General features: G+C 52.2%; 1 protein-coding gene across 1 annotated transcript in view; it reads left to right on the top strand.

Annotated features, from left to right (window-relative positions):
* spsb1 (splA/ryanodine receptor domain and SOCS box containing 1) overlaps nucleotides 1-18,771 on the top strand; it is a 113,352-nt gene that overhangs the window by 61,323 nt on the left and 33,258 nt on the right. The window contains 1 exon segment of the mRNA XM_072477921.1: nucleotides 6,639-6,695. The gene's annotated coding sequence lies outside the window, so the exon portion shown is untranslated.

Here is an 18,771-nt window from a genome sequence, read left to right as displayed (position 1 = left end):
GGAAGGGTATTGAACTTTATGATCAGCCATGATCATAATGAATGGCGGAACAGGCTCGAAGGGCCGCCACCTGCTTCTATTTTCTGTTTCATTTCTATATAAAATAGAAATTAAGATAACCAAGCAAACGTATGTCACCAATGTCGGCTGGCAAATAAATTTGAGAACCAAGAGAAATGGAGGATAATTGGAGGGGAGTTGAAAAAGCATATTAAGAGGAGCAAGTGGGGATTGAGATCTTGGGAGCCAGCATTAAGGGCAATCCCCAAATCTTCTGTAACTACATCAATAGTACAGAGGTGCTAAATGGAGTAGGGCTGATTGGGGACCAAAAATAATAATCTTTATTATTGTCACAAGTAGGTTTACATTATTACTGTGAAAAGCCGCTAGTCGCCACATTCTGCTGCCTGTTCGGGTACATAGAGGGAGAATTCAGAATGTCCAAATTACCTAACTAGCACGCCTTTCGGGACTTGTGGGAGGAAACCGGGGCACCCGGAGGAAACCCACGCAGACACGGGGAGAACGTGCAGACTCCGCACAGGCAGTGCCCCAAGCCGGGAATCAAACCTGGGACACTGGTGCTGTGAAGCAACAGTGTTACCCACTGTGCTACCGTGATGCCGAAAAAGGAAATTTACGCATGGAAGGAGGGGACGAGGCTGAGGTATTAAATGAATACTTTGCATTAGCCTTTGCCTGGGTCGCTTCGGTCTCCTTGGTAACGGTGACAGATGAAGAAAGTCACTAGAAGGGTTCAAAATTGTTATGGAGGAAGTGTTGAATAGACTGTTGGTTCTTAAAGTTGACTTGACAAGGTGCCGGGTCTGGGCTGGATGGAATGTATCCAGGGATGTTGAAGGAAGTTAGTGGAAACTGCAGGGGCACTGGCCACAAACTTTCAGTCTCCCCTAAACTCAAGGGAGGTGCCAGAGGACTGGATAATTTAAAACGGTTGCAAGGATAAGCCCAGCAATTACCGGCCAGTCACTTTTTAAACCTCATGTGGTGGGCAAGCTTCGAGACAAATTATTTTGAAGAGAATTAGTACTTGCATGGAAAAATGCAGGTTGATTTAGGACGAGCCAACATGGCCTCTAAACTGCCTTGGTGGAGTCTTTTTTTTTTTTTGAAGAGTTAAGCAAAGTTGCGGGTAATACTGTTGATGTGGTGCACATGGATTTTTAGGCATTCGATACAGTGCCACGCAACAGACATGAGGAAAGTTATACCTCCTGGAACATGGTTATGACATTGGCTGAATAATAAGAAACCATTCAATGTTCATTCAATGTATGTTTTTCTGACTGTTTTGGAATAGAGCTCCCAGGGGTTGGATTTGGGACCCTTGCCATTCCTAATTAAATATCAATGATCTAGATCTTGATGTGCAGGGGACAGTTTCAAAGTTTGGGCATGATGCAAAACTTGGGAAATAGTGTAAACTGAGGACCGTACAGAACTTCAAAATGACACAGACAAGTTGGTGGAAGTGAGCAGATTGGTGCCAGATTAAGTTCAGTGATATGCGAGGTGATGCGTAAAATAAGGGGTCATTTTCTTTGGTGCAGGAGCAGAGGGACCTGGGTGAAGTGCATAGATCATTTGAAGGAACCGGGCAGGTAGAGAGCAGTTAAACTCTTATAGTATCCAGGACTTGGGAGCACAGGGTGCAAGAGCCAAGGTGGCTATGCTAAACTTGTACAAGACACCAATTAGACCTCGCTATTGGCGTGCCACGCTAGGGATGCTTATGAGCATATTGGAGAGAGTGTCGTAGAGGTTTACAAAAATGATTCCAGGGTTGAGAAACTTCAATTAGGAAGAGGTTGGGACTGTTTCCTTGGAGCGAAGGCTAAGAGGAGATATGGCAGAGATGCTCAAAATAGTGAGTGGGCTGGACAGAGTAGGTGATGGGGTGGAGGGGGGTGGCGTCTGTTCCTGCTTGTAAAAGGATCCAGAATGAGAGGGCACAGATTTGAAGTGATTTGCAAAAGAGGCAAGCATGATGTGAGAATTTTTCTCTGGTTCAGGTCTGGAATATGCTGCCTGGATCTGGTCGGTGTAGCGATATCATGGTCGTGTTATAATTCACCGACCTGACCACTATGAGTCTCGCTAGTATATAAGTGTGTCAGCTCACTTCAGACTGGCTGGAGGATGTTGAAGAGCGAGGTAGCTTGGCATGATTTTACTGTTTTTCATCTGTTGTCTTGTATATAGTTTACCCACAGTTAATGTTAGAAAATTGTTTATAGCTTTAGCTACAGGTGTTCTTGTAATAAATCAGGCCATCCGACAAGAACATTACAGTCGGGGCATTCAAAGAGGACATGAGGATTATTTGAATGGAACAGTATGCAATGGATACAGGGGAATGGCACTAAAGTCAATGCTCATTTGGAGAGTTGGTGCTGACATGATGGGCTGAATGGTTTCCTTCTGCGTCGTAACAAGGAGGAGTGTGGAAAGTCTCAGCTGGCCTGCCTTGTGCATGAATCCCATAGGAGATTTTGGCCCTGTACCATGTCATTTCCACCCAAGTTTTCCTCAATTGGAGCCCATATCTGTTGTCCATGCTTATCAACTTCTGCAGTAGTGTTCAGTCCTGTGCCCCATTAGCCACGTCTTATCCCCCTGACTTGTTCTGTGCACCTTGAAGCCAAACTGAATTGCTCTATCTCCTCTTTCGTGAATGGGATGTGTTCAATGTTTCTTTGTTTTGCTTTGAAGTTAATTGGAGAACTGGAAAACTGGTTTCGGCACCAAATAAATTGTGCAGTTGACACATTTATTTGCATCATAAGGTCTTGTGTATCTGATCTATTGAGCAAGATATTTTAACGACGAGCTCATTTAGCAAAGAGACTGATGATTATATCTGGTCCTAATGAACATGCTGTTTGAGCTTCTGTTTTGGAATCAAATCTCAAAATGTTTTCTCTCTTTTGCCTGTTGACCTGTATGAATCGGTCTGGTGTCTTGAGATCCCTAATGTTTGCACTGCAATGGAATGACTGAAACCTGTAGCAAGAAGAATGGATACGGATGTAATTTTCTGCAGCTTTTTGATATTTAGTGTCCTAGTTCATGCACTCCTGAATAATCTTGACCATTATACACTGACTATGGATTTCTGACTGGAGCCATACTGCACCATGAGGTGGACAGAGACTGCGAGAAAGAGTGATACATACGGGTTAAATGAGTGGACAACAAGGGTGTGCGGTTGTTCACAGACAATATTTTGCAAGATGAGAAACTTGTAAATGTTGATGTTCAGAGAGACCTTTGTGCTGAAGCGAGGAGCTCCGTGTTAGCATGCAGGTCCAGCAATTGGGAAGCCCCTGGCACATTGCCATATGACATATTACCATAGGCACGTGACCAGGGGATTGGATTACAATAACCAGAAATTCCTGGGCTTTGGTGACAGCACTCCTGGAATACTGGGTGCAGGTTTCAGTCTCCATATTTAAGGAAGAATATTTTCCTCCCGTTTAGGCAAATGAGAGCTGATCTCATTTGAAGCAAATTATTCTGAAAGGACTTGATGGGGTGGACTGAGAAACACGAGGACAAAGTCTCGCAGTAAGGGGTCGGGGTCATTTGGGTCCGAGATGTTAAATTTCTTCACTTCCCAAAGGGTTGTGACTCTTTGGAATTCCTATCCTAGAGGATTGCGGATGCTCTTATCATTGACCATGTTTAAGGCTGGCGGAGACCAATGTTTGAAGAATTGAGCAATTTGTAGGGAATGGTTGGTACAGTGGAGTTGACGCCTGGTTCCGCCACGATCATCGTGACTGGCAGAGAAAACGCAACAGTCATATAGTCTGCACCTTACTCTGCTCGGTCTATTCAAACTTGAACTCTGTGCAAGTTACTTGTGTACTTGGTAGCACAGTGGTTAGCACTGTTGCTTCCCAGTGCCAGGATCCCAGGTTTGATTCCCGGCTTGGGTCACTGTGCGGAGTCTGCACGTTCTCCCCGTGCCTGCGTAGGTTTCCTCCGGGTGCTCCGGTTTCCTCCCACAAGTCCCGAAAGACATGCACATTGGGTGAACTGGACATTGTGAATTCTCTCTATGTACCCGAACAGGCGCCAGAGTGTGGCGACTAGGGGATTTTCACAGTAACTTCATTGCAGTGTTAATGTGAGCCTATTTGTGACAATAAAGATTATTATGTTATACAGAACTTTACTGTCTCCTGAGATTCCGAACCATTACAGCCTACTATTTAGTGATCAATTGTCAAAAGCTGCCCAGGATAAAGTCACAAATTATGATGCACAGTGGACCAATTAATGCATCTCACCCGTGTATCTCTGCCTCCTGAAAGATCTATATTCAGTATTCCTCCAATTCCGAGTCCATAACTTCTTTGAAATGGTTAATATTTTATTTTATGAACTATTTTGGATTCACCTGGTTCTAGTTGTACATTTTTTTTTTTTTTTTGTTTTCCCTGCCTGTGTTAAACGTGTAAATATCTCTTGGCTGTCACCTTTTTTCCGCTTTTTGTTCTGGGACATTTCGTTCTTTTGTTCTGGGACAGACAGTAATCAGTGCTCATGTAAATGCTATGGTTGAATTGGGTTCGGTAAATTTTAATGAATGGATGGTTAATTGAAAACTAAATTTAACTCTTGGACATTTGCGTCTCTTCAATTCTAGCCTTGGAAGTCAAGCAATAGAACAATACAACTCCTAATCTGCTTTGCCACTCAGCCTTTTGTGGATGATCTGCCTGTATTCTGTTTTTCCCACTCGCTGGTGCCACCCGTATCCATCTTTCCCTGAGTGATCAAACGTCTATCTATTCCAGGCCTTGAATATACTCTACGATGGAGCATCAACATTCACAACCCACTCAGTGAAGAAGTTTCTCCGCGTCTCCTTCCTAAACAGTTGATCCCTTAATCCTGAGACACGACCCCATGTTCTAGATTCCCTTGCCGGGGGAATGAACTCTTGTCTATCCTCTTCAGAATCTTCAATTAGATCACCTCGCGTTCTTCCAAACCTCGGTCTAACCTCTGCCTGAGAGGATAGTGGAGGTGACCCCCAAAAGAAAATTGGAAACCTGAAGAGAAAATTTGAAAGGATGCTGTGGAGAAGGCGGGCGAGTGGGACAAAGTGATCTTGCAGCGAGTTGACACGGACGCTCTTGGCCTGTGCTTCAGCCTGTCGCCCTCCTGCAATCATTCTCCAATCCTGGCATAGGCCCAATTTACCTCGCATTTTGTCACAATGAATCTTTGCTGCACTACCTGTAAGACGGGCATATCCTTTCTTGGACCTGGAGATCAAAACCGCACACCGTAGTACTGCGGGCTTACTTACCATTGCCCTGCATCGAGATTTCCTTGTTCTTGTGCTCCAGAGCCCTTGCAGCAACACGCTATTTTTCGCCTTAATTGCTTGCCGAGCGTGCATGCTAAATTGAACAAAATTGTTACAATGTTCTAGGTTGTAAATATCCTTTTAATCCGCTAAAACTTCTGCAGCGATAGCCTCCTAATTTGCATGAAATTGTACATGTATAGTAGAGCATGTATTGTGTTTTGATGTATTAAAACTAGAATTGCCTGTCTGTACAGCATTCCAGGATGGGCAAGTGGAGCATTTGGCATTAAATGCCAGAATTCAATCTTTCAAAAATACTACTCCCAATATGTTAGTTACTGGAAAGAAAATAGAAATGGCTGGTCCAATGGCTTCTAACCGTTTAAATATGGTCATGTTGGTGATTTCGTTCCATCTGCATATGTCTCCGGTTTAAATTTTTTTTTTTTTTTTGGGTTTGTGTTGAGAATCTTGTCTACGTGCTTCTTGGATGTCTTCAGGGGTGGGTGTGTCTGTTGGTTGTATTTTTTAAAAGTGGAATTTATATAACCTGGTACATGTCTGCACAAAAACTAGTGGATGCTTCCTTGCAAAGAGTATTTTTGCTGTTAATACAGACAGGATGAGCCAGTCTGCATCAGCCACGTCTGTGCTTCTATCTTTGACAGTAATTATCTTGACATTTTGTTTGATGTTTGAATTGCTATTTAAATTTGTAAACTTGAACAATGTTGGACAATTGCCCAAACCTTACTCTGCTTGTATTTACCAAAGAAAAATTATGTTTTAAGCCCTTTATAGTGCGTATGAATAATGTGCCGTGAAAAATGATTCCAAACTCGTGTGATTAAACCACCAGGGACCTTTTGTCTTCAGCTCTGTGGTTGGCATCTCCCAAGACTTTACGAATCTTGAGCCTCCCATGCACGCGCCAGCTGAGAAAGTTGTATATGCATGGTTTAGATATTTGATGTCGGTAAGCCATGACCAACAGGACTTGGAGCTGAAGCCCAAGGTCCCATGCTCCTGCGCGAAAAACCAAAACTCAAATGGCACAAAAACCCTGAGAGGAGAGAGAGAGAGACTGGGAGAGGGAAAAAAAATGTGAGAGATTAAAAACGAAGTTCCCAGTGAGGGAAAAGGCAGAGAAAATAGGAGGTGTGCCTCAATGTTTTTGTAATATATAGAGGTGTGCCATGACATATAGATAAGGTTGGGAACCACTGTCCTAGACTGTGATCATCTCTTAATTCAGTTACCAATCTTGATTTTTGTTTGCAAACAGATCGTAGAATGTTTCAAACCTGTGAAGATTAATTTGCAATGGTGAAAGCAATGTGAGGTATGTAATCCTAATGCGTTTTGAAGGTGCATTATTTCATTGTGAGAATGATCCACTTCGGTTGGGAATACGTAAATTTCCTGCAATTTTGTACTGCCTTATGTAGATTGTTCGGGGTGACCAACACTGGCGGAGAAAATTAAGGGGCACTTTGGGATGGGGGTTAAGTGAGTTGGGAGGGGGAGGGTGCAGGCAAACCATAATAGAGCGTAGGTACGGCCCATGCGGAAAATTGAATCGGCCCAAATTACAAGCCAGACGGCAGCTCAGCCATGTGCAACCTGGAACACCGGACTGCCGTGTGAAATGAGGGTCACCCTGCCGTTGTTACACAACTCGCTCTCAAAATGGAAATGTTTGGTGATTAATTGAAAGTTGTATTTTCAGTACAGTCATTTACCTGAAAAGCCAACATGTGGCACAAAAGCAAAAATACTGCGCACGCTGGAAATTTTTTTTTTTTTTTTTAAACCAAATGCTCAGCAGGTCCTGCGGTGGGGGAGTGGAGGTTTAACCTGAATCGTTAGCTCCTGTTTCTCTCTCCTCAGATGCTGCTTGATGACCTTTCTGAGCATTTTGTAGTAATTTTCTGCTTATTGAGCTCCACTCTTGCGGACTGGATGCTTTTTTTTGGGTAGAGCACTTGATTTCACCAGCTTAATTTGTTAGGCTGAATCGGCATCTTTTGCAGCGAGTTGCCACTTGTTACAACTGTTGACTCATTATGCTGAGTGTGCTGCAATTGGGGTTTACACCAGCGAAAAGGACAACAGATACATGGGGGCACTGCCACCTGGACGATGCCACGCACCACTTCATTGCCACTTCACTGTCGCCGGGTCAAAATCCTGGAACCGCTGCCCCAGAAGCACTGTTGGTTGGATCCAGAATTGGCTGAGTGACAGGAAGCAGAGGCTGATGGTCGAGGGGTGTTTTTCTGACTGGAAGCCTGTGTCCAGTGGGGTCCCGCAGGGATCAGTGTTGGGGCCCTTGCTGTTTGTGGTTTATATAAATGATTTAGACATGACAGTAGGAGGTTTAATCAACAAGTTTGCGGATGATACAAAAATTGGTGGGGTGGTATATGGGAGGATAGCCTTAGATTACAGGACGATATAGATTGGCTGATCAGTAGAAAATGGAATGCAATCTGGACAAGTGTGAGGTGATACACTTGGGCAGGTCAAGCAAGGCAAGGGAATACAAGATAAACGGCAAGACCCGAGGATCGGGGGACCTTGGTGTGCATGTACACCGGTTCCTTAGGGTATCAGAGCAGGTGTATACAGTAGTTAAGAAGGCATGTAGTATGCTTGTCTTTATTTGCCAAGGCATAAAAGCAGGAAGGTTATGTTGGAACTGTAATGTTGGTTCGGTCACGGCTCGAGTATTACGTACAGTTCTGGAATCCACATTATAGGAGGGATGTGATAGCACTTTGAAAGGGCGCAGAGGAGATTTACCAGGGTGTCGCCTGGGCTGGAGAGTTTTAGCTATGAAGACAAATTGGATAGACTGGTGTGTTTTCCTTGGAGCTGAGGGAGACATGATTGAGATGTATAAAATTATGAGGAGCATAAAGGAAGTGGACAGGAAGAAAATGTTCCCCTTGGTGGAGGGATCAATGACCAGGGGGCATTTAAGATGAGGGGCAGGAAGTTTCGAGGGGATGTGAGGGGAAAAAACCTTTTCGCCCAGAGGAACTCTCTGCCTGACAGGCAGCGATCCTCGTAATGCTTTGCAAGTGCACATATCAAAAAATGCAAGTCTATGGGCCAAGTGCTGGAAAATGGGATTAGAATAGTTAGGTGGTTGTTTTTGACCGGCGCAGACGCGATGGGCTGCGTGTGAAGTAGCCAGTGGTTCAGCGGCAGAATTGGGAGGCGAGAAAAACATCGGTACCAACGGAAGATGTTGGGAGCGGTGAATAGTTTACGTTATAAGCCCAAATGGTATCAAGGAGATAGATTTATTTCTGATTCTTAAAAAAATATGTTAAAGAGACCTGGGTAACAACGGGTGGGGAGATGGATTTGAGACCAGGAAATGATCGAATGGCAGAGCCGTCTCGAAGGGCTGAATTGTCTGCTTCTGTTCCTAGCTCCTATATTGTCCCTCCGTAGAAATGTAGCACAATTAAATTTTCCAAATCTGACTTCCTTGAGTTAATGAAACCCGAAATATCTGAATTAAACAAAAGAACAAATCTGGGAGCCATTTGATGCTCAAATCCTTGCTTGCACCACCGTATTAAACCCAGCCCTCGTACTAACTCGGCAACATCCTGTGTTTGAGGAATTTGTCAAAGAAATGCAACCCCAGCAGGGGAAAACTTGGGTTGAGCAAGAAATCAAACTACCTTTTATTTCCTATTCCCATGACTAATATCGACACCGCTCGAGCCAAAGAGTGTGGTGATAAACGAGCAGGGGTGGGACCTTCCAAAACCTCAGCTCATTTGAATTAGTATTGCTCGTGAGCCTTCTGCAATTGATATTGGAGGCAGCTCGGCAGTTTTCTTTTTCTCTAAACCCATCCATCGGAGGATAGATGATTTGAACATGACACCATTTCTATTATTAAGCGACAATTCTGTTTCTTCCCACTTAAATTCTAATGAACAGAACAGCAGGCAAACCTCTACTGCTGACTCTGAATAAAACTTCTCAAACGGGGGTTCCCACCATCGCCTGCACAGGAGATCCACCAGGAGCAGCAGATATGGGCTTCAAACAAGTGTGTGATAAGCTTTGAATTAATGTGCTGCTATAATTTAGCAATTGTCATCTATCTGTGATCCTGCACTGATATGTGTGATCAATGCTTCTTTATAACTTACCTCGAACATCCCCTTCACAAAGGGTCTCGTGACAGCAAAGAGGCAACAAAACTGCCAATATTTTTGTCATTTCCAACTGATTTGAGGTACTAGATTTAATTTGCAATAACTCCACAACCCACACCCGCATTTTAATTTCTGAGGCAGGAACTTGGTAGCAAGCACAATCGCTTATTGGGGTCTTGAACCCAGCAGTACGCAGCCCTGTCGTCACCAGCCCCATCACCACCACCCCTCTACAGCCAAATCCCTGCTTCTCACTTGTGATTTTTGCACATGCACTGAACTGCGTGCAACGCTGCATCTGCAATGTATTTTACCGGCCAGGAAAGTGGGACCAGTTAATTTGGGCTGATTTTTATTCTGTTTGGGGGCGGTGGGTGTATGTTCTATAATCTGAGAGTAACTTCAAATTACAGGAGACACAAATAACGGGAGACCTTAAAGTGATTTTTCTTCTTTGTTTTTATTGTTTGGGAGTGGGGGGGGGGGGGGGAGAGACATATATTGCTGGTATGGCCATTGTGAACTTAACCTCTTGTCGTCCCTAATCTGTGTCGGACGACATGTGCATCAACCTCCGGAGCATCACCTGCTCTAGGAACTGGACTGGGACTATCCCATGCGCACAATTTTGATGCAGATCGGAAACGCCCTTCCCAGGGAGGCACAGTGGTTAGCACTGCTGCCTCACTGCGTCGAGAACCTGGGTTCGATCCCGGCCCCGGGTCACTGTCCGTGTGGAGTTTGCACATTCTCCCTGTGTTTGCGTGGGCTTCACCCCCACAACCCAAAAGATGTGTAGGGTGGTAGGTGGATTGGCCACGCTAAATTGCCCCTTAATAGTAGTTGGAACTATGATGTTGTTGCATTACAGAGACTTGGTTGAAGGAGGGACCGGATTGGCAGCTAAACGTACCAGACTTTAGATGTTTCAGGAGAGATAGAGGGAGATGTAAAAGTGGTGGTGGAGTTGCTCGACTGGTTAAGGAGAATATGATAGCTGTACTGTGGGAGGACACCTCAAAGAGCTCCGACAACAAGGCAATATGGGTAGAGCTCAGGAATAGGAAGGGTGCAGACACAATGTTGGAGGTTTGCTACAGGTCTCCCAACAGCCAGCGGGAGATAGAGGAGCATATATGTAGGCAGATTTTGGAAAGATGTAAAAGCAACCGGGTTGTTGTGGGTCATTTTAACTTCCCCAATATTGACTGGGACTTGTGTAGTGCTGGGGGCTTGGATGCGGCAGAGTTTGTAAGGAGCATCCATGAGGGCTTCTTGGGACAGCATATAAATAGTCCAACTAAAGGGGCCGTACTGGACCTGGTATTGGGGAACGAGCCCGGCCAGGTGGTCAAAATTTCAGTAGGGGAGCATTTCGGGAACAGTGACCATAATTAAGTACGTTTTAAGGTACTGTTGAATAAAGATAAGAGTAGTCCCCGGGTGAAGATGCTAAATTGGGGGAAGGCTAAGTATAACAATATTAGGAACTGAAAAATCGAGATTGGGGGCGGGTGTTTGAGGCTACATCAACATCTGGCATGTGGGAGACTTTCAAATGTCAGTTGATAGGAATTCCTATGAGGAAGAAGAATAAATATGGCAAATTTCGGGAACCTTGGATAACAAGGGATATTGTGAGTCTTGTCAAAAAGACAAATAAAGCATTTGTAAGGGCTAGAAGGTTGGGAACAGAGGAAGCCCATGAGGAAAGTAGGAATGAACTGAAAAAGGAATCCGGAGGACTAAAAGGGGTCACAAATAGTCGTTAGCAAACCGGATTATGGAAAATCCCAAAGCTTTTTATACATATATAAAGAGCAAGAGGGTAGCCAGGGAAAGAGTTGGCCTACTCAAGGATAGGGGAGGGAATCTATGCATGGAGCCAGAGTAAATGGCAAGGTACTAAATGAGTACTTGGCATCAGTATTCATCAAAGAGAAGGACTTGGTGGATGATGAGTCTGGGAAAGGATGTGTAGATAGCCTGGGTCACATTGAGATCAAAAAGGAGGAGGTGTTGAGCATTTTGAAAAACATTGAGGTAGATAAGTCCCCAGGGCCTGATGGGATCTATCTCCGAATACTGAGGGAGGCAAGGAAGGAAATTGCTGGGTTCTTGACCGGAATCTTTGTATCCTCACTGGCTATAGGTAAGGTCCCAGTGGACTGGAGAATAGCTAATGTTGTTCCTTTGTTTAAGAAGGGTAGCAAGGATAATTCAGGAAATTACAGGCCGGTGAGCCTTGCATCAGGGGTCGGGAAATTATTGGAAAGGATTTTCTGAGACCGCATTTACTCCCATTTGGAAGCAAGTGGACATATTAGTGAGAAGCAGCATGGTTTTGTGAAGGGGAGGCCGTGTCTCACTAACTTGATCGAGTTTTCGAGGAAGTAACGAAGATGATTGATGAAGTCATTGGATAGACATATGGACGATAAGGGAATAGTGTGGATGGGCTTTAGAGTGGTTTCACAGGTCGGTGCAACATCGAGGGCCGAAGGGCCTGTACTGGTCTGTAATGTTCTATCTATCTATCTTAATTGGCGGGGGAGGGGGGGGGAAGAATTGGGTACTGTAAATTTATATTTATAAAAAAAACGAAATGCCCATCCCATCCATTAGAGCTGGATATGACCTCTCCTCTCTCTCGCATGAAAGGTCAGTGTGCTGAAGCTGCATTTCAGTGAAGTGGTTTGAAACCAAATTGGAGAGCTGTAATAGGCGGAGGTCTCTGGGAGGTTGCCCTGTTATTTTTAGTTGAGTGCATGTCTGCAAACCCGATGCACACAGTCGAGCATTTCAACCACAGATTACATCTGACGTAAATAGTTTACTTGATGCTAATTTAACAAACTTTGAACTGGAAATTGGCTCCACCCACAAACTGGCTGATCCCCCCCCCCCCCCCCCCCCCCCCCGCCTCGCCGATATTCCCCAGTGATTAATTCAGGTGATTGCACCCCTTTCGAGCCTCTTACATTGACCTTTGTTATGTTGAGGACATGGACACTAATATACAAATATTTTGTGAAGTGGGATTTTACAGTTTGCAGGTGAATTTACAATTTCTTTCAGCATTGGGTTAGTCCGAGATGGTGGAGTAAACACTGATTAAAGATACGCTTCAGCTGTGTTTAAACTGATGGCCACTCTTCTCATCCTCCATGGACCCCTTGGTTTACACCCGCGTTTTGAGTGGAACATCGAACAACAAAAAAACTTAACCTGATTATGTTGAAAGTAGAAACTCCTGCTCGACATGAGTAGAAAAACATTCTTGTGGTCAGCTAACAGGGTTACACAGAAACAGGCCATTCAAACAACTTTGCAGTGTTTCTGCTGCACAGGAGAACTCCTCTCGTCCCCATTACACCCAACCCTATCTGCCTATCCTTCTCTCGCCCCATTACACCCAACCCTATCTGCCTATCCTTCTCTCGCCCCCATTACACCCAACCCTATCTGCCTATCCTTCTCTCGCCCCCATTACACCCAACCCTATCTGCCTATCCTTCTCTCGTCCCCATTACACCCAACCCTATCTGCCTATCCTTCTCTCGTCCCCATTACACCCAACCCTATCTGCCTATCCTTCTCTCGTCCCCATGACACCCAACCCTATCTGCCTATCCTTCTCTCGTCCCCATTACACCCAACCCTATCTGCCTATCCTTCTCTCGCCCCCATTACACCCAACCCTATCTGCCTATCCTTCTCTCGTCCCCATTACACCCAACCCTATCTGCCTATCCTTCTCTCGCCCCCATTACACCCAACCCTATCTGCCTATCCTTCTCTCGCCCCCATTACACCCAACCCTATCTGCCTATCCTTCTCTCGTCCCCATTACGCCCAACCCTATCTGCCTATCCTTCTATTCCTTTCTTCCTTTTGTACTCGTCTAGTTTCCTCAACTACTCCAACCTCGCTGTCTCTCTCTCTCTCTCTCTCTGTCTGTCTGTCTGTCTGTCTGTCTCACTCTCTCTCTCTCTCTCTCTCTCTCTCTCTCTCTCTCTCTCTCTCTCTCTCTCTCTGTGTCTGTCACTCTCTCTCTCTCTCTCTCTCTCTCTGTGTCTCTCACTCTCACTCTCTCTCTCTCTCTCTGTGTCCATCTCTCTCTCTCTCTCTCTCTCTCTCTCTCTCTCTCTGGGTCCCTCGCTCTCTGGGTCCCCTCGCTCTCTCGGTGTCCGTCTCTCTCTCGCTGTCCGTCTCTCTCTCGGTGTCCGTCTCTCTCTCGGTGTCCGTCTCTCTCTCGGTGTCCGCCCCTCTCTCGGTGTCCGCCCCTCTCTCGGTGTCCGCCCCTCTCTCGGTGTCCGCCCCTCTCTCGGTGTCCGCCCCTCTCTCGGTGTCCGCCCCTCTCTCGGTGTCCGCCCCTCTCTCGGTGTCCGCCCCTCTCTCGGTGTCCGCCCCTCTCTCGGTGTCCGCCCCTCGCTCGGTGTCCGCCCCTCTCTCGCTCGGTGTCCGCCCCTCTCTCGCTCGGTGTCCGCCCCTCTCTCGCTCGGTGTCCGCCCCTCTCTCGCTCGGTGTCCGCCCCTCTCTCGCTCGGTGTCCGCCCCTCTCTCGCTCGGTGTCCGCCCCTCTCTCGCTCGGTGTCCGCCCCTCTCTCGCTCGGTGTCCGCCCCTCTCTCGCTCGGTGTCCGCCCCTCTCTCGCTCGGTGTCCGCCCCTCTCTCGCTCGGTGTCCGCCCCTCTCTCGCTCGGTGTCCGCCCCTCTCTCGCTCGGTGTCCGCCCCTCTCTCGCTCGGTGTCCGCCCCTCTCTCGCTCGGTGTCCGCCCCTCTCTCGCTCGGTGTCCGCCCCTCTCTCGCTCGGTGTCCCGCCCCTCTCTCGCTCGGTGTCCGCCCCTCTCTCGCTCGGTGTCCGCCCCTCTCTCGCTCGGTGTCCGCCCCTCTCTCTCGCTCGGTGTCCGCCCCTCTCTCGCTCGGTGTCCGCCCCTCTCTCGCTCGGTGTCCGCCCCTCTCTCGCTCGGTGTCCGCCCCTCTCTCGCTCGGTGTCCGCCCCTCTCTCGCTCGGTGTCCGCCCCTCTCTCGCTCGGGTGTCCGCCCCTCTCTCGCTCGGTGTCCGCCCCTCTCTCGCTCGGTGTCCGCCCCTCTCTCGCTCGGTGTCCGCCCCTCTCTCGCTCGGTGTCCGCCCCTCTCTCGCTCGGTGTCCGCCCCCTCTCTCGCTCGGTGTCCGCCCCTCTCGCTCGGTGTCCGCCCCTCTCTCGCTCGGTGTCCGCCCCTCTCTCGCTCGGTGTCCGCCCTCTCTCGCTCGGTGTCCGCCCCTCTCTCGCTCGGTGTCCGCCCCTCTCTCGCTCGGTGTCCGCCCCTCTCTCGCTCGGTGTCCGCCCCTCTCTCGCTCGGTGTCCGCCCCTCTCTCGCTCGGTGTCCGCCCCTCTCTCGCTCGGTGTCCGCCCCTCTCTCGCTCGGTGTCCGCCCCTCTCTCGCTCGGTGTCCGCCCCTCTCTCGCTCGGTGTCCGCCCCCTCTCTCGCTCGGTGTCCGCCCCTCTCTCGCTCGGTGTCCGCCCCTCTCTCGCTCGGTGTCCGCCCTCTCTCGCTCGGTGTCCGCCCCTCTCTCGCTCGGTGTCCGCCCCTCTCTCGCTCGGTGTCCGCCCCCTCTCTCGCTCGGTGTCCGCCCCTCTCTCGCTCGGTGTCCGCCCCTCTCTCGCTCGGTGTCCGCCCCTCTCTCGCTCGGTGTCCGCCCCTCTCTCGCTCGGTGTCCGCCCCTCTCTCGCTCGGTGTCCGCCCCTCTCTCGCTCGGTGTCCGCCCCTCTCTCGCTCGGTGTCCGCCCCTCTCTCGCTCGGTGTCCGCCCCCTCTCTCGCTCGGTGTCCGCCCCTCTCTCGCTCGGTGTCCGCCCCTCTCTCGCTCGGTGTCCGCCCCTCTCTCGCTCGGTGTCCGCCCCTCTCTCGCTCGGTGTCCGCCCCTCTCTCGCTCGGTGTCCGCCCCTCTCTCGCTCGGTGTCCGCCCCTCTCTCGCTCGGTGTCCGCCCCTCTCTCGCTCGGTGTCCGCCCCTCTCTCGCTCGGTGTCCGCCCCTCTCTCGCTCGGTGTCCGCCCCTCTCTCGCTCGGTGTCCGCCCCTCTCTCGCTCGGTGTCCGCCCCTCTCTCGCTCGGTGTCCGCCCCTCTCTCGCTCGGTGTCCGCCCCTCTCTCGCTCGGTGTCCGCCCCTCTCTCGCTCGGTGTCCGCCCTCTCTCGCTCGGTGTCCGCCCCTCTCTCGCTCGGTGTCCGCCCCTCTCTCGCTCGGTGTCCGCCCCTCTCTCGCTCGGTGTCCGCCCCTCTCTCGCTCGGTGTCCGCCCCTCTCTCGCTCGGTGTCCGCCCCTCTCTCGCTCGGTGTCCGCCCCTCTCTCGCTCGGTGTCCGCCCCTCTCTCGCTCGGTGTCCGCCCCTCTCTCGCTCGGTGTCCGCCCCTCTCTCGCTCGGTGTCCGCCCCTCTCTCGCTCGGTGTCCGCCCCTCTCTCGCTCGGTGTCCGCCCCTCTCTCGCTCGGTGTCCGCCCCTCTCTCGCTCGGTGTCCGCCCCTCTCTCGCTCGGTGTCCGCCCCTCTCTCGCTCGGTGTCCGCCCCTCTCTCGCTCGGTGTCCGCCCCTCTCTCGCTCGGTGTCCGCCCCTCTCTCGCTCGGTGTCCGCCCCTCTCTCGCTCGGTGTCCGCCCTCTCTGCTCGGTGTCCGCCCCTCTCTCGCTCGGTGTCGCCCCTCTCTCGCTCGGTGTCCGCCCCTCTCTCGCTCGGTGTCCGCCCCTCTCTCGCTCGGTGTCCGCCCCTCTCTCGCTCGGTGTCCGCCCCTCTCTCGCTCGGTGTCCGCCCCTCTCTCGCTCGGTGTCCGCCCCTCTCTCGCTCGGTGTCCGCCCCTCTCTCGCTCGGTGTCCGCCCCTCTCTCGCTCGGTGTCCGCCCCTCTCTCGCTCGGTGTCCGCCCCTCTCTCGCTCGGTGTCCGCCCCTCTCTCGCTCGGTGTCCGCCCCTCTCTCGCTCGGTGTCCGCCCCTCTCTCGCTCGGTGTCCGCCCCTCTCTCGCTCGGTGTCCGCCCCTCTCTCGCTCGGTGTCCGCCCCTCTCTCGCTCGGTGTCCGCCCCTCTCTCGCTCGGTGTCCGCCCCTCTCTCGCTCGGTGTCCGCCCTCTCTCGCTCGGTGTCCGCCCCTCTCTCGCTCGGTGTCCGCCCCTCTCTCGCTCGGTGTCCGCCCCTCTCTCGCTCGGTGTCCGCCCCTCTCTCGCTCGGTGTCCGCCCCTCTCTCGCTCGGTGTCCGCCCCTCTCTCGCTCGGTGTCCGCCCCTCTCTCGCTCGGTGTCCGCCCCTCTCTCGCTCGGTGTCCGCCCCTCTCTCGCTCGGTGTCCGCCCCTCTCTCGCTCGGTGTCCGCCCCTCTCTCGCTCGGTGTCCGCCCCTCTCTCGCTCGGTGTCCGCCCCTCTCTCGCTCGGTGTCCGCCCCTCTCTCGCTCGGTGTCCGCCCCTCTCTCGCTCGGTGTCCGCCCCTCTCTCGCTCGGTGTCCGCCCCTCTCTCGCTCGGTGTCCGCCCCTCTCTCGCTCGGTGTCCGCCCCTCTCTCGCTCGGTGTCCGCCCCTCTCTCGCTCGGTGTCCGCCCCTCTCTCGCTCGGTGTCCGCCCCTCTCTCGCTCGGTGTCCGCCCCTCTCTCGCTCGGTGTCCGCCCCTCTCTCGCTCGGTGTCCGCCCCTCTCTCGCTCGGTGTCCGCCCCTCTCTCGCTCGGTGTCCGCCCCTCTCTCGCTCGGTGTCCGCCCCTCTCTCGCTCGGTGTCCGCCCCTCTCTCGCTCGGTGTCCGCCCCTCTCTCGCTCGGTGTCCGCCCCTCTCTCGCTCGGTGTCCGCCCCTCTCTCTCGCTCGGTGTCCGCCCCTCTCTCGCTCGGTGTCCGCCCCTCTCTCGCTCGGTGTCCGCCCCTCTCTCGCTCGGTGTCCGCCCCTCTCTCGCTCGGTGTCCGCCCCTCTCTCGCTCGGTGTCCGCCCCTCTCTCGCTCGGTGTCCGCCCCTCTCTCGCTCGGTGTCCGCCCCTCTCTCGCTCGGTGTCCGCCCCTCTCTCGCTCGGTGTCCGCCCCTCTCTCGCTCGGTGTCCGCCCCTCTCTCGCTCGGTGTCCGCCCCTCTCTCGCTCGGTGTCCGCCCCTCTCTCGCTCGGTGTCCGCCCCTCTCTCGCTCGGTGTCCGCCCCTCTCTCGCTCGGTGTCCGCCCCTCTCTCTCGCTCGGTGTCCGCCCCTCTCTCGCTCGGTGTCCGCCCCTCTCTCGCTCGGTGTCCGCCCCTCTCTCTCGCTCGGTGTCCGCCCCTCTCTCGCTCGGTGTCCGCCCCTCTCTCGCTCGGTGTCCGCCCCTCTCTCGCTCGGTGTCCGCCCCTCTCTCTCGCTCGGTGTCCGCCCCTCTCTCGCTCGGTGTCCGCCCCTCTCTCTCGCTCGGTGTCCGCCCCTCTCTCTCGCTCGGTGTCCGCCCCTCTCTCGCTCGGTGTCCGCCCCTCTCTCGCTCGGTGTCCGCCCCTCTCTCTCTCGGTGTCCGCCCCTCTCTCGCTCGGTGTCCGCCCCTCTCTCGCTCGGTGTCCGCCCCTCTCTCTCGCTCGGTGTCCGCCCTCTCTCTCTCTCGGTGTCCGCCCCTCTCTCTCTCGGTGTCCGCCCTCTCTCTCGCTCGGTGTCCGCCCCTCTCTCTCGCTCGGTGTCCGCCCCTCTCTCTCGCTCGGTGTCCGCCCCTCTCTCTCTCTCGGTGTCCGCCCCTCTCTCTCTCTCGGTGTCCGCCCTCTCTCTCGCTCGGTGTCCGCCCCTCTCTCTCTCGGTGTCCGCCCCTCTCTCTCTCTCGGTGTCCGCCCCTCTCTCTCGCTCGGTGTCCGCCCCTCTCTCTCGCTCGGTGTCCGCCCTCTCTCTCGCTCGGTGTCCGCCCCTCTCTCTCTCTCGGTGTCCGCCCCTCTCTCTCTCTCGGTGTCCGCCCCTCTCTCTCTCTCGGTGTCCGCCCCTCTCTCTCTCTCGGTGTCCGCCCTCTCTCTCGCTCGGTGTCCGCCCCTCTCTCTCGCTCGGTGTCCGTCCCTCTCTCTCTCTCGGTGTCCGTCCCCTCTCTCTCTCGGTGTCCGCCCCTCTCTCTCTCTCGGTGTCCGTCCCTCTCTCTCGCTCGGTGTCCGTCCCTCTCTCGCTCGGTGTCCGCCCTCCTCTCTCTCTCGGTGTCCGCCCCTCTCTCGCTCGGTGTCCGTCCCCTCTCTCGCTCGGGTGTCCGCCCCTCTCTCGCTCGGTGTCCGCCCTCTCTCTCGCTCGGTGTCCGCCCCTCTCTCTCTCTTCGGTGTCC

Source organism: Scyliorhinus torazame, chromosome 16, assembly GCF_047496885.1.
Source record: "Scyliorhinus torazame isolate Kashiwa2021f chromosome 16, sScyTor2.1, whole genome shotgun sequence".
NCBI classification, from domain to species: domain Eukaryota; kingdom Metazoa; phylum Chordata; class Chondrichthyes; order Carcharhiniformes; family Scyliorhinidae; genus Scyliorhinus; species Scyliorhinus torazame.
This window is presented reverse-complemented; position numbering and strand designations above follow the sequence as displayed.